Source organism: Durio zibethinus, chromosome 14 (genome assembly GCF_047325235.1).
Source record: "Durio zibethinus cultivar Kanyao isolate XHJ-2024 chromosome 14, ASM4732523v1, whole genome shotgun sequence".
In the NCBI taxonomy this organism is placed as follows: domain Eukaryota; kingdom Viridiplantae; phylum Streptophyta; class Magnoliopsida; order Malvales; family Malvaceae; genus Durio; species Durio zibethinus.
This window is the reverse complement of record NC_143175.1, coordinates 18675629-18686484: the sequence shown is the minus strand read 5'-3', so window position 1 is coordinate 18686484 and position 10856 is coordinate 18675629. Positions and strand designations below refer to the sequence as shown.

At 29.2% G+C, this 10856-nt stretch overlaps 1 pseudogene across 1 annotated transcript; it reads left to right on the top strand.

Annotated features, from left to right (window-relative positions):
- Positions 1 to 1691: 1691 nt before the first annotated feature.
- On the top strand, positions 1692 to 6216 carry LOC111295498 (putative adenylate kinase 6, chloroplastic; annotated as a pseudogene). Its single transcript, XR_016327641.1, has 4 exons — positions 1692 to 2145; positions 3879 to 4019; positions 4800 to 5072; positions 5331 to 6216. The product of XR_016327641.1 is annotated as a putative adenylate kinase 6, chloroplastic (transcript).
- Positions 6217 to 10856: the final 4640 nt, after the last annotated feature.

The following is a 10856-nucleotide window of genomic DNA, read 5'->3' as shown; positions in this document are numbered from 1 at the left end:
GTAATCGAATCGAGTCGATACAATGAGAAGTTCGAGCTCGAATTAAATTCTTAACTCGCGGCTCGATACTCGGTTCGAATTCGATCGAGTTTCATTTTTTTAGTTCGAGTTCGATTCGTGATCGAATTCGAGTTACTCGAATTCGTTCGATTAAGCTAAAAAATATGTAAAAGTAAGTTCGATTTTTATATTCGATAAGAATTTGATTATTTGTGTTCGAGTTCGAGCTCGAATTTGAGATATTTTATTAATTAAAATAATAAAAAAATTTAAATATAAAAATTCGATTAGATTCATGAGTTATTCGAGCTGAGTAATATAATACTCGAATTCGGTTCGATCGATAAGTCGAGCGATTTAAGTTTGAGTTCGACTCGATAATAATCGAATCGAATTTAAGTTTTATTCGAATTGAATCTGAGTAGTTTGTGAGTATTAATGTATCATTTATATTTTTAGTTTTGATACAAAAATTATCTTTTTCTCTTTATATATATATATATATTTATTTATATATTACAAAAGTTGTAGTCTTTTGGTAATAAAAAAGAGTGTCGACGATGAAATTTAAATTTTAAATTTATTGAATATTATATTTTAAGATAAAGTTACATAAATTAAGTTAAGTCTTAATTCAAAATTTCTTTCTATATATGTTTTTAATGAATTCTCAACCATAAAATAGAGTATATAAAAGAATTGACAAATATATATATATATTTATTTATATAAAGCACAAGACACAACTCATATTTATTTGACAGTTGCTTTAAGTGACAGAGAAAGTGTATTCTTTTGTTGTTTGAGTTTGTTAGAAAATTATGAAAATGTAATTTTTTTATGAATTTTTTGTATAAATAGATTTATTTGGATAGACTAAGAAAGGATTATATTAATTGAAATTTAAAAAATCTTTTATCGGTAAATAAAAAAACTTATGTGTAGACAACCACCATTATCAATTACTCAATTTACATGCAAACGGTAAAAAAATTTGGATTTGCATTTAGAAAAATTAAATATCAATGAGAGATATACTATTTATCTAATCGACAAAGAGTTAGTTGACAAAATTTTATTAAAAAGAATCCAACAAAAAAAAAAAATCAATCCAAGCCAAGACAAAAGCTAAATTAATTTCTAATTCTCCAAATAAAAAAATTTTTCCTTTTATTTCCTTTTAGGGTAGGTGATGTTTGTAAAATGATTGCTCAGGATTTCAAATTAAGACAAAAATGTTGAGAATTAGTATTTTTTTTATTGATTAATAAAAAAAAATGAGTTACTAGTAAAGTTCATTGATAGAAATTTAAATCAAAATCATTTACGTTAAAATTAAAAGCAAATGAGTTAATTTGTGATTGATATTTAGAGTTCAAATTTTATCATCCGTAATATTTTTTTAATCATGATTTTTTTATAAAAAAATTATTACTGATTTTAACTGATATTAATAAATATAATCAGACGTTTGTTTAGTAATAATAATAATAATAATAATAATAATAATAATAATAAAAAGCATGAGCTGCCAACATGGGGACCATATCATATCCTTTGGAATGAACTGCCAAGCAAAATCTTAAAAAAAATCTAGCCGGCAGATTTACGCAAAAAAAATCGAAGCCCTTAGATTTATTTATTTATTTTAATTAATTAAAAAAAAAACTCCCTCGTGTCAATTTTAAAACGTCAAACTCTCACACATTCTCCACGTTTCCTCACTTCCAGGAAAACAAAAAAGAGCTACTTTCTTTGCTTTTTCCTCATAGCCAAACAATCCCTTCCCTATCCTTTTCCCATGACGGTTTTTGGCCGTTGCTCCAGAGCTGCTTTGGTGGCGACAACGCCGACACCAACCGCCAACGATACATTCGCTTACGTAATTCGAGCTCTCTCTTCTTCTTTGTATTCTTCTTCGACGTTAAATTCCGAAACTGACCTCAATCATAATAAACCGGCCGTGTTGGGGATTTTGAAGAGAGAACCGAAGGGTAGAAATGTCCAGTGGGTATTTTTAGGGTGTCCCGGCGTCGGCAAAGGCACCTACGCTTCGCGGTTGTCGAATCTCTCGGTGTTCCTCACATCGCCACCGGTGATCTTGTCCGTGATGAACTTGCTTCTTCTAGTCCCCTTTCTTCGCAGGTCTAAACTTTTTTGTTAGTGTTTTGCTTTTCATTTTTTTTTAATTTAAAATTTGATTCTTTTGACCGTTTTTAGATAAATATTTTTTTAACTGAATGCATTTTGAGAAGAAGATATTTTTCACCAATTAGTTAAATATTTTGATTTACTACTGTTAATGAGTAAGTAAAAAAAAAAATTTGTTTGGAAAACTTAAGGCTCCTTTTGGGATGTAAGTAAAATAGTCATAGGATATCTCTACACTTGGGATATGAAAGGAGAGAAGATATGGCAAATAGAATGCTAAGAGTTAGTGTGACAACGCCATAATCATTAAGTTTGGAGATCCAGTTTAAGAGTGATCAATACATATAGCATTATCAGACAATACATATAGAATGTGTTTGATAGACAAGATTATGATAGGATAGGATAAGATGATATTATGAATAAGACTAGATTAAATAATGTCATCTTGTGTTTGATGTATGCAAGGATTATGATAGGATAATTTATTTATCGGTCAAATTTATCTTTTCTCAAATTTTATATAATTTAAATTATTGATGTAATTTTTAAGGGTATAATAGCACATGTAAATTCAATCTCATAGATTAAAAATAATCCTCTCTACTTTGGGAGGATCAAATCATCTTATACCAAGAGTATGATTAATCCTTTTTGTAATTATATTCCTTTCTTTAGATACAAACCAAACATAAGATAAAATGATTATCATCTTATCCTATTTATCATCCTATACACCAAACCTGACCATATGATCTAATCATTAGATAGATTACAAACTGCACCTGATATTTTAAGTATTTTAAGCTTGTGAGATGGAATAACACCTTTGCTTCATTTTTTCTCAAAAATTGTTGTGTAACAAGGATGTATATGCTTCATAGAGAAAGCATACCAATTTTTGAAAAAAAAAAAAATTGGAGCAAATTGGAGAGAACTGAACTGAAGGTGTTTCTACACAGAAAGGAATTATCATAGAATTGACCAAATTGATGTTGAAACTCTACAAGTGATTTGGTATTAGTTATTTATATGTTCAATTCAAGTTTAAGGGGAATGTTAGATATTAAACTATAAGTTACTTAATTTAATAATATTTCTAGCTATTCACCAATCTAGTTAATGATGAATAAATGTATAATGTACATAGTTTGAAGTGTTGTTTGTGTTTAATGTCTTCATCTTTTGAGTAGTATTAATACTTAAGTATTCAACAAGTTTATTCAAGTCAAAAGAAATCAAGTTCTATCGCATTCAATTTAATAAAAATGGAGAATACTTTTTTGAATGATTAAAATGAAAAGTTTTGATTTTGTGAATAAAAGAATGCATACTTTTTTCTTTTTTCTTTTTAAATTTGGAAATATCTGAATGTATGTTGCATTTTAACTTGATTTATTTTTTTCATTTTTAATCCATGTGGTTTTTCTTTTTATTAGCAACTTAAAAAAAAGTAAGTAGTAAAAGCAATAAGTGAATGGATCTTTAGTAAATTCATAAAGAAAGTGCAAGTGAATGTTACAAGTTATAACCTGTAATTTTGTGCTGGTTTTAGCTTTAACTAGTTTGGTTTTTTTTTTTTTTCATCGGACAATTTGAAAATCATAATATTTGTGTGGTTTGGTGAAACACATTGGAGTTGAAACATCATCAGTGGTTTGTTTTGAGTGTCGTTTTTTTTTCCCTCCAATTTATTTGTTTCTTACTATTATATTTACACTTGGCAGTTAAAGGAGATTGTTAACCAGGGTAAATTAGTTTCAGATGAAATCATAATTGATCTACTGTCCAAACGTCTTGAAGCAGGAGAAGCTAGGGGTGAATCTGGGTTCATTCTTGATGGTTTTCCTCGAACAATAAGACAGGCGGTAAGTGCTTCATTTGATTATTTGCTGAAATATCTTAGGTTCCAACTAAAGGTTAACTTGATTTAACTTACAAGGACATGAATTTTAGGAAAGCCAGTGGTAAAAGAATAGGTAAGCAAACCTATGCCTTGGATATTGAATTGATTCCTTTGCATTAGCTATGTGCTGAAGGATTTGCTAGAAGCATACATAACCAGTCATAGTGTATGATATAAAGCTTCTGACAGTTTCTTGGTAATTTACTCACGCATGCAACTTGGACTGCAACTTCTACCTATCTTTTCAATGATTAATAGAATTGCCACTAAGTTGGATGGTAAAGCAGTGGAAACTTTTCTAAACTTTTTTATTTGTTTACACTCTTAAGAATAGCATTTTATAACGATACAACTGAAAAATATTCATAAATGGTGATTTCATATGGTTGAAGTTGTTATATTATTAGCAACTTTTGTTTCATCAAAAGTGGAATTGCCACAACATGGGCATTCTTCTTAGCAAGAATTGTTGCGGTAGGATAATGGCTAGGAGGATTTGAAAAGCATTATGGCAACATGATTTCCAAGGTTTAGTCAAGGATTAGCTCAGGACCCCACTACTTGTATTTGGTTTGGCATTGCTACCGCGCATGACTTCGAGAGTCATGATGATATTATTGAGTAATGTCTTTATCAGAATATTTTTGCTTCTCACTTAGTGCAATTAGCAATTATTAGTAATTTAAGTCTTTGTAAAATCTCTAACCTTGTAGTCTGCTATTTTTTTATGCTTATTTTCCAGGAAATATTAGAGGAAGTGACAGACATTGACTTAGTGGTTAACCTGAAGCTTAGGAAAGAAGCATTGCTTGCAAAATGCCTTGGAAGAAGGATTTGTAGTGAGTCTGGAGGAAACTACAATGTTGCTTGTATTGATATCAAGGCTGAGAATGGGAGGCCTGGAATGTACATGGCTCCTCTTCCTCCTCCTCCTCAATGTGCATCCAAGCTTTTTACTCGAGCTGATGATATTGAAGAAGTTGTTAAGGAACGGCTCCGCATATACCATGAGATCGTATTTCTCACATTCCCATATATTTTTCTCAATTGCATTCCTGAGAATTTAATTAACTATTGCAGGGAATTTTTGTGTGTAATCTGTATGTTTCCAAATTACAAGATATAATCTAGCCACCAAATATGCCATATTGCTATTTAGGTTTGATGCTCTCAACCTTTTGGTCCATAACCCTGTGATCTTGGCATTGTAATCGCTGGGGGAAAATTTATTCACTTTATTAACTGGTGCATTGCAATTTTATTGTTCATACAGACTCAACCTGTAGAGGATTTCTATCGTAGTCGTGGGAAGTTGTTAGAATTTGATCTTCCTGGAGGAATCCCAGAATCCTGGCCAAAGCTGCTTTGAGCTTTAAATCTTGAAGATCAGGAGGACAAACAGCTGCATGATTTAATACATCTCTATACCATTTGAAGTATTTTTGCAAGGTAAATTAGGTCATTCTTTGCATGCACAACATGTGTATGCATATTGATTTTATAAAACAGAAAAGGAAGAGAAAAACCTTATATTTGCACTAAAGCTAGACATGCCAAAAGCCCTAAACTATACAAAAAGGTAGTTTTGTACTGGTATTCTAGAGAATGTTTAAAGTGGGTAAGTTATTGTTTGGGAAGATGGGAGGGCATTTGTTCTTTTAAGCTGACTAATAATAGTTTGCTTCAAAAAATAAGTATATCTGCTTAATGCAGGTGCCATTGCCATTATGCTGTTTATTTGTGTTATGTCAAGCTTATTAAAGGGGATTTTATTATTGTTAAATTTGGCATTACCCTCTGAACAGGTGTCTGAGTAATGATTGAAAAGAATATTTGCAAGCTTATTAAGATTAGTCATGCTTGAAAAGAATACCATTCCAGAGCCTAGATTGATCCATCTAAAAAGAAAAACTTTCCCTCATCAGTCAAAATTTAAACATTTGTGAAGTAAAATGTGTAGGTTGCACATTTCTTTTTCTTAAATAGTAGTATGCATGTGTCTCTTTCAGATAAACATCCATAATCATGAGAAATATAATGAATTTGCTTTTAATGGAAAATTTTGGATTTGTATATATCTCTCACACTGTTTAAGCTTTTCAGAAGAAACTTCCAATGTTGTGCTGACATTTATCTGATATTTGGCATCAAAGTTTTGGTCCAATGCTAAATCTCTTTTCATTTTTTGGTGTTACATATATAATATAGTGATTTTAGACTCAAAGCTTCAAGATGAATGCTCTGTCAAAATCATTATGCAAACAAATGGAATCACTGAGAGAATTGTGGCTCTGGAAATGTTAAAACATCAAGAGAAACTCAAAGAGAGTAATGATAGTGTTGCAAGTTAAAATCAGCAGGCATGATTTTCAGCATAATGATCAGCAAAGTGAACGGAGTGTAGTTTAAGTTTTGCGTTTGTCATCAGTTGAGACAGAAAACCGGATGCTTGAAACCCAAAAAAAAAAAACAAAGGAGATCACCTATGAATTTCAAGCTTTAACTTGAGGGTCATGCTTTAAATTGGTCCTGGAATTGTCTCCAATCAAGACAATGCAGTTATCATCCTTTGGAAACGAAGACATTGCAATCTTGTACACAATTTCTTGGCTCAAGCTCTTAGGACTATACCAGCAATGAATAAGTTTCTGCCAACATTTTATGGTCATGAGGGAAATAATTATCTTTTGCTGCAAGAAAATGACTTATTAATGTTTTGGAGCATTCTGATCATTCGCGTTAGCTCAGTCAGTGTTTCATCTCACTTGGCAACATATGAGCATATTGATTTTGGAGCAATCATTTGAACGTGAAATTACACAAACGCAAGAAAAATATTCGGTCTTTGTGCTTAGTCTATCTTCCATCTCTTCTAATTTCATGTTTCACCTTTTTGATCGAGCTCGGCACCAACAGAGGTTGTGAAGTTGAATAAAGCTCACAATAAAATTCAACCACCAATATGAGCCAAGGTTTTAACGGGTGGGAGTTTGATGATCTCTCTAGGATTTGAGCGGGAGAACAAATTCGCCATATATATCTCACAGTCATGGCGGTTAACGTAGGCCAGTCGCCCATTTGACGACCCTGCAAGGTGGGCGTCGGCGATCTCCTCCGGCGATACCATCTACAAAAGATTCAAACATTTGCTTGTCTACTGGGTTGTAGAAGTGAAAATTCACCGTCTTTTCATTATCCCCACCGCCGACAGGCTGAGCATGTTCAAAAGGAAGCATTAACAAAGATGGATGGTTTTGCCACCGAAGGTGATGATCAAAGATTTAAATTATGGTACCAGTCAAGTTTTTGATTACGTCACATTTATCAAGATTACGGATATAACAAAAATTTTTGTAATTTTTGGTGTTACTGCGATTGTAAATTTTTTTAAATTTTGTTTAACTTATTATAAAATATAATAAGTTTAATTATTAATTATAAAAATTATTATTTTATGATTTTTAAAAAATTTATATTATGTCATATGTTTTATTTATTTAAGAAAAAATATTTATAATAAAATATTCATATTTAAAAAATTACTCATATGATAATTAAAAAATAACAAGAGATAAATAAACATGTGAAAAATAAATAATCATAATAAATAATATATTTATTATTAAATTATTTAATTATCGTACTCATTAAATTATTATTGAATTATATTGTGCATAAATCAATTAATAAGTGATTAAACATTTATAAATTAAGCAAGAGCATTACTATTTATGAGTCAAGAAAATTACTTTTTAATTAAACTTTGTAGCTTTCATGCCGAGGGTAATCTTCAACAATAATAGTCTCAAGTCTACTTTCTTTACCTTTTGACTAAATTACACAGACTCATACAATTTCTCCTCTCATCACCTTGCATTCAATAATTTTTTTCTTCGAACCTTCATTCCCATCTCTCAACTCTTTTTTTTTTCTTATGTGTGCGATCTGCTTGTCTCCCTCAACCTCAAGTCTCACTCTCGCTATCTACTCGTCTCTTTCAACTTCAAGTCTTACTCTCATCTCTTGTCTTCATTTTAAATCTCAGCAACTCCTGCCTCTTCCTAACAGTGCATCATAGCCCAGTCCAATCTCAAACACACAAAATTATGGTAAATTTAAAATTAAAAAAAAATAATTTGAGTATTGAATTAATTGCTTATCTTAAATTGCATGTGCTTAATCTTGATTGAAGTTGAATTTGAGAGAATTAATATCTCTAGAAGTTTAAGTTTTGTGAGTTTTTTTTCCTGAATTTATGAATTAATGTTTATTTTCTAGCTTGCTGTTTTTATTTTAAGTTTTTAACCAAGTCAAATGAAAATTTTTTTTTTGAATTTTTAAATGAAAAACAGAATAGCGGGCAATAACAGACTGCTATTGCTGCTATTCAATATTACGCCATAATTTTTGCTACAATACGCCATTACAGATGAGATTCAAATTCTTTACCATTTTTTCTTCAATAGTGATAGTGAAATAGTGGTCGTTATACCGCTATCTGATCGCTATTTAAATCTTTGGCGATGATAGCATCGACATCACTGGTACGTTGATGAAAGATGTGGTGAATATGTTTCTTCTACATAATGGTGCAGTCCTCAAAATCCAAAAGAAATTGTATAAGCATTGGTTTAATCTAGGCTGTAAATGAGTTTACATATATTCATGAGATACTCAATTTGACTTGAAAATTATTGGAATTAGATTTGGTTATTTTTAGCTCAAATTATTAAGTAAGTTGAATTGGAATATATCAATGCTCGGATAACTTAAGAGTTTATTCAAAAAAAAATTTATTATTTATTTATAACTTTATTCTCACTATATATTTTTATAGAAAGAATTTTTATCTTATTTTGATTCAAACTCAAGCTCAAGTATAAGTTATTGAGTCTGAGATTGAATATAATAATTGAACATGTTTCAAGTTTAATTAAGTGAACTCATATAGTTTAATTTTTATCTTAAATCGAGTAAAAATTTTTAAAAAAATTGATTGAGAATCAAATTAAATTTTAAATTATAAATTTTAAGTTGAATTTAAAATTTTATTTTATTTATATCAGTTCAATTCGATCACATTTTTTCTCGATTAGTACCTTAGGGTCCATTTGGATCTAATTACACCATTAGTGAGGTGCAGCTGAGATTCTTAACTGGACTGAAATCTTATTTGGCACACTAGTCAAGTGCCAAAAATAGTTTTCAACTATACTGAAGTCTCAATTTTTCATTGGTTAATTCTCCTTCAGTGAAAATTTTCTTTGAGCGCTGCTGTTTGCACCTCAAATTTTTTCTTAATATATCCTAAAAATTTAACCTTTAATGAAATTATTTAAATACCCATTAATCAATTACCTTTTTATCTTTCACACCCCATCTTGAAAATTTATTTCCAGAAGCTTTTAAAGATTTTCATAAATGTATGTGTGGATATCTTTAAGAACTTTTGGAACTTTTAAAGGCTTCTAGATATACATTTCCAAAAAACCTTAGGTTTTTAGAAGTTCTTAAAAGCTTCTGGACATCCATTTTTAGAAACTATTAAGAATTTTTAGAAATTCATTTTCAGAAGTTTCGAATCGTATCCAAATATTTCAATATGAAATCTTATGAAACTAAATATGTAATCAAATGAAAAAGTAGAAAGAACAAAATGATTTGCCTTTGATTTTATGCTTTTTAACTTCAAATGGGTTAAATTTTCTTTGAATTTGGCTTAATTGATACTTAAAACCCTTTAGGTTTTTGGTTTGGTAGAGAGAAGAAATGGGGTGTGGGTTTTTGGTAAATTTATGCTTTGGATTTAGGATGTGTTGAGTAAAAAAAATTGGTATTAATATTAGTGGGGTGTAAATAGCATTACTCATTTTCTTTTTCATCACACCTCTCCTTTTACATATTGCCCAAACTCTTTTCCACTATTTTTCCTTTTTTCCTTTTTGCCTTTGAACTAATAATGCATGGACTAATATATCTGCACTTATAGATTGATTTGGCATTTGTTGTTATTTATTTAGTTTTCCTTATTTTTATTTGTTTATTTAAAAATTTTAAATTAATTTATTATAATTATTTTACACTAATTTGTAACTTGTACGATGTATGAATTATATATATAATTATATACACAAATAAGTATTTTTAATAAATAATATAAAATTTACTTATATATATATATATCCAATTTACTTATTTAAGAAAACGAAACTTTTGTCAATGAGAGCTTTTCTTAATTATTGCTAAGAAAAAGAGGTTTTGAAACCTGATCCAAAATTCAAATCTTATCATATATGAGTTTGATCAAACTTTATATTGGATTTATCTAGTTATGACCTAATATAAATATTAATTGATTTATTAATTTAATTTAATTTAATTTAGTGATTTTCTAATGTGAATGTAATATTTGATCAATATTACTGTAAAAGAAAAGAAAGTTGAAATTTGCATGAACTCAAAGTTCTTCGTCAATTTTATGTTATTTATGTTTATTCTAGTTAAACTTAATTTAATTTTTTTTAAAGAAAGCAATAAATTTATATGTTAGGATTATAAGAGTAATGTAGATATATTTTGGTATAATTTCAATAATATCTTTCAATAATATTTTAGCAAATTTGATTTATAGAAAAAAAATATATATAATGTTTTCTTTTGACTTTTATAAGAAAAAATTAAAAGAAATAATTGATTTTATTAAATGATTACACGTACTTTTTCAAATAATTTAAATTTATTGTTTCTCGTGATGACCTATTAATAAAATAAATCAAGTTCAAAAGAAAAGAAAATCTAT